The following is a 5,965-nucleotide window of genomic DNA, read 5'->3' as shown; positions in this document are numbered from 1 at the left end:
TGCTGGTTTTTAGAGTTCTCCACCAACATTCAGTAGATAGTGCAAGGCTTTTGAGTAGTCCAGGGTGTATGGTGATGTTGGGTGTGGGCAAGGATGGAGGAATTTGTAGTGGATAGAGGGAGTAACATCTCCATGAGGCCAGGAGAAAGAAAAATGTTAAAATAAATAGCAGGTTCATGATGCCAGAGGTAGGCAGTGCTGCAAGGAGCTGTTGTGAGCAGAGTGAGTGTGTGCAGACTAAACAGCAGGGGTGAGCCTGTACCTTGTCAAGTGTTTTGCTGCATTGCAATGCTAGGGTCAAATCAGGGTTTCAGTGTTTTGTGCAGTCAGTTTTGGGAGAGACTGCAGTAAATAAGTTGTAAAGGGGTGGGTGGTTGAAATAGGCAGGTTAGCAAGCATGGGATCATAGTGTGATCTGAATAGCTTACCGTTTGTTGTCTTGAGTTAAAGAGTTTGCAGAAAGAAGCAGTCCCCATTCACCACTAGTCAAACTGTAGTCTAACTGTATTTATCACTTAAAAACCTCACTTTTAATGCCTCACTGCCTAATGCAGTTCCTGCCTAATGCAGCAAAAGTGTTGGTATTATACAGCTAAAAAAGTCACATGACCCTTCCCCTCCCCAATCAGTCAGCTTGTTCCATTTGGTCAATTAACAGCACAGAGTTAAGAGGAAAAAAAAAAAACTCTTTACATTCAAACATACTAACTTATATCAATTCTACAAGGCCAAATTCAGTCTTATACACAGGGTTTCACCATCAGGAACATACTTATATCAATTCTACAAGGCCAAATTCAGTCTTATACACAGGGTTTCACCATCAGGAACATACTTATATCAATTCTACAAGGCCAAATTCAGTCTTATACACAGGGTTTCACCATCAGGAACATACATGTGAAGAGAATGTAATTAGATCCATGTCATATCAGCTGAGGTTATTGGTCTTGCATGAAGAAAGTGAGTATATTAACTATATATATATATATATTAACTGTAGTCTAACTGTATTTATCACTTAAAAATCTCACTTTAAATGCCTCACTGCCTAATGGCCACGACACCAGCGCAACATCATCTGTCTCACAGGAGCTCTTGATTGACAGCATTTCCCTAAGTCGGATATTTATTAAACCAAAAAAACATTCTCATTCCCTGAGCACTAGTGAGTGAACAATTAAGTTTCTATATTGAAGTGTCCCCTTCACCTGATATACATCCCGATCATCCAGTACCTGTTTCCAACCATTATTGTCCCCTCCATTTTTCTGCACCAAGACAAGTCATCTGCTTCAAAAGGCATTTTAATCCTACACGCCTGGCAATATCTAAACCCATATATAATAAAGTTCGAACATTTTGATTCATTGCGACGAGCTGTACAATCAAATTTAATGTAGGCATACACTGTAATATATGCCCTCTTTTAATAAACACCTCTGTATTATTCATTGCTACCCATACAGTATATGTTGATATTTATAGAACAATAGTTAAACAATGTGTACTGTATATATATATATATATATCCATTCTGTCATTTATAATATGCTGTCGTTTTATGTGTCCTTAATGGTAATGCAACTGACTTTTTTTGGCTAGGGTTTATTTTTAATATTTTATTATTGTTTTTGCAAATTCATGTTTAAATTATATCTGTTAATACGTTCATTTAAATTAATCTTTATATACAGAAACTGAAAAGGTACAACAACAAAGGCAAAAAAAAATATCATGTTTCTCATACAAAAATGTTAGAATTGTAGACAAAGTGCAGATGGACAAACCAACTGCAATGTATCCACATATTTAAAACCGATATTCAATGAATTACTGTAACATATGCCTACCATATTAACATACCATATAACCTTATTAAAATATAAATCAAAATCATATAGAATCCAATAGCACGCATATCAAAAGTGTTGCAATTCCTAGTCTGTGCTCAAACTAAATAGGGTCAAGGAGTCTAACATGAAAATGCAATACTGTACATCTCAGATCAGTTTAGTAAATTGAGCCTATGCCATCCACAAATGGGAATTCCTGAGAAGGTTAGAGGATTGGATTTGGAAATATGCTAAGTTATGGGAAATGTAAGGGCTAGGTTGTGTTAATAAGGATATTTCTAATTGTCACTTTGCAGTACTCTTACCAATGAGTGGAAAAAGACAAAAACTATATAAAGTTATAGCTATGGGTATGATTTCTAATGACAAATGGATTACTCACGATATTCCGATAAATGTAAAAATAATAGGGAATGAGACACATCCACTATTTAAATATGATGCTCGACATTGCATGGGACATGATAAGACTCTTGTTTGCCCAGAAGGAGTACAGTAGCAGTTAAACAAGTAATTGACTGGTGCTGCCAAGGCCAGAATACTTGTTTATTACATGTATATCCTATTCCTAATCAGTTGAGTTGGATACTCAATGTTGGAAAAGTATACTGGAATCAATTTATGGGCAATGTCAGCATACATAGTGCAAATTGTTCGGTTACCATACATTTGCCTCAAGGAAACTACTGTACTAAGCCATCTGTTATTGAAGGTAAAATGTATCATCATAATGGTGTTATGTATTCAGTAAAACTGACGATACCTATTACTGTAAATTTCACTTTGACATATTACCAGAAGTATGTATATCCAGTGATATTGGGATATGGAGAAGAATTATATAATGACTTAAGAAATCAAACAAAATTACAACAGATAATAACAGAATTCTCTAAATCATCTCATACTTCACTTATGCAATTTTAGAGATTATCGATGGAAAATTAATTACGATCAAAAAGGACTATAGTGAATAAAATACATCCTGGTGGCAAAGATGGTTTGGAAAAAAGTATTCTCTTGCCCAAGGAATAATACATTGAATGACCCATCCTCTGTTTATAATTGCTATTTTAATCTTCGTACTCATTATATGTTGTGTTATTCTGCTAAGAAGAATTAGAAAATTGAATGCAGATATAGCCAATGTTGTGTATAAATTATTTTTTTTAATTACAAGATCAGCTTATCAGTGATAGTTTTTGAAGTATCACAGAGGGGCTTGATATATTATTTTATTATCCATATATTTTCTATATAAGTATAATATATATATATATATATATATATATATATATGTAGTGTATGTATTGTTCTGCACCATCTACTATATATATATATATATATATATATATATATATATATATATATATATATATATATATATATAAAAATATATATATATACAGGCATACCCCGCTTTAAGTACACTCACTTTAAGTACACTCGTGAGTAAGTACATATCGCCCAATAGGCAAACGGCAGATCACGCATGCTCCTGTCATCACGTCCTGAACAGCAATACCAGCTCCCTACCTGTACCAAAGCTGTGCGCAAGCAGGGAGACTATAGAGCCTGTTACAAATGCGTTATTTACATCAGTTATGCACGTATATAACAATTGCAGTACAGTACATGCATCGATAAGTGGGGAAAAGGTAGTGCTTCACTTAAAGTACATTTTCGCTTTACATACATGCTCCGGTCCCATTGCGTATGTTAATGCGGGGTATGCCTGTATATATATATATATATACTTATATATTATATATATATATATATATATATATATATATATAGTAGATGGTGCAGAACAATAGGCAATGTGGGTGCAAATCCTGTATGGTATAAAATAGGCAATACGATATCGTTTGAAGACGAATATCAGAGGCAGCACTCCAGGTAAGTGGTCAAAAGAAATTTGTATTAACAAAACATCTTATCCAACATTTCGGTGCTCGTGCGGGTCCTTTCTCAAGGTACATCACCTTGAGAAAGGTCCCGCACAAGGACCGAAACGTTGGATAAGATCTCTTGGTAATACAAATTTCTTTTGACCACTTACCTGGAGTGCTGCCTCTGATATTCGTCTTCAAACGATATCGTATTGCCTATATATATTTACTGTGGAGGGTTTTAGTCACTTTTTACAGGGGGGGGCCATGCTACATCCCATTGACAAAACATAATTTGGTTATACCTTGGCGTTGGTATGCAGGCTTATGACGCTTTGACCAAAGGGTTAACTAAATAACCAAGTATTTAATATTATTATTGAAGTATTTTACTTTTCACCATATATGTTTTGTCAATGGGATGTAGCATTGGGCACTCCCTGTCTCTTGTTTTATATATATCTACCCCTGAGGAAGTCGCATGCAGCGACGAAACGCGTAGGAAAGGAGTCATTGCCGTATTGGACTTTAAACTATATATTTCTTATCCAAGTACTTTTGGCATTCATCCGCCACACCTTGGAGCCCGTCCGCTCTGTTTGTCCTCATTATATCAGTGAATGGAGCAGAGTCTGCTTTGCTGGTATCCAGTTTTATCCCCAGCCGCCAACTCTCGCGGGATTTGAGTATCAGGTGGAGATTGTGCGCGCGCATCTCCCTGACGTCTGCAGCAGGAGCCGCTTTGACATACTACACGTGGATCAACTAACGGAGGGTCCTACGGGTGATGTTAAAGACTTTTTAACCACTGCTTTCAATCATTTTATACATTGTAAGTGTCTACATTCTATCAGCATATACCATCATTAAAATACAGTATTATGTTATGGTCCGCTTTTTGTCTTATAGATTGAGAGGAAGTTGGTTGATCCTGAGGACTGGCAGCGACGCCCAGCAGCTGTTTGCAGACACTTTTGTTTCTCTTTTTGGGGCATCTTTTTCCTTTCCCCTTTTTCCCTGTTTGTGTGTTTCTTGTTGTTATGTTTGTTTGTCTATTGTGGCATACTGATATATCACCCATTATACATTGGTTCATTTGGTTAACAACCATTTTCATGTGTATTTACTCATCTGTCCGGTGTCCTAGTTAGCGCTGCAGTTTTATCTTTTTTCTTTTAATATATATATATATATATATATATATATATATATATATTCATCACACAATAGGTTAAAATGTTACACAGTTGCTCATGCTTTCTCATGAAAGGATTCTTATGGGCAGCTTGAAACTAATGGTACAATGTACTGGTATTACAGTAGTATCAGGGGCGACTTGCAATAGAGTGACAGGATGTATATGTTAGAAGATAAGACTTGCTTTGCCCAGATTCAAACTGTCTCTCTCACACATTGTATTACTATGCTATAACTTATATTCTAAAAGGTGTGATCCTGTTTTTATAGCTCTGTCCAGCATACAGTATGTCTGTTACTTAAGTAATTATACCCGAAGAACAGGGCATTACTGGCAAGTAATGCCCTGTTCTGAGGGGATTATTACTATTATAGGCTAAATGTAGACTTTTTTTCATAAATAATAGACACTTTTGTATAGTTATATAGATTTTTTTATTAAAATAAATGGTAAATACATGAATGCACCTCTATATAATCTTACACTGCAGATATGCTGCCCCCTCTGTGTACACACACACACACACACACACACACACACACACACAACAGCTCAACACACAAAACAGCAGATCTACACAAACACAAAATGCTGCTACACACACACACGCACATACACACACACACACACACACACACACACACACACACACACACACACACACACACACACACACACACACACACACCACACACAATACATCACCTCTACACACACAAGCACACCACACACACACATACACACATACACACATACACACACACACAACACAGCACCTCTACACACACAATACAGCATCTCTACGCACACACACACACACACACACACACACACACACACACACACACACACACACACACACACACCACAGCAGCTCTACACACACACACACACACACACACACACACACACACACACACACACACACACACACACACACACACACACACACACACACACACACACACACACACACACACACACACACACCACAGCAGCTCTACACACACACACAC

Source organism: Ascaphus truei, chromosome 20 (assembly GCF_040206685.1).
Source record: "Ascaphus truei isolate aAscTru1 chromosome 20, aAscTru1.hap1, whole genome shotgun sequence".
Classification (NCBI taxonomy): Eukaryota; Metazoa; Chordata; class Amphibia; order Anura; family Ascaphidae; genus Ascaphus; species Ascaphus truei.
The sequence above is the reverse complement of the archived record's forward strand: the minus strand, read 5'-3'. Positions refer to the sequence as shown.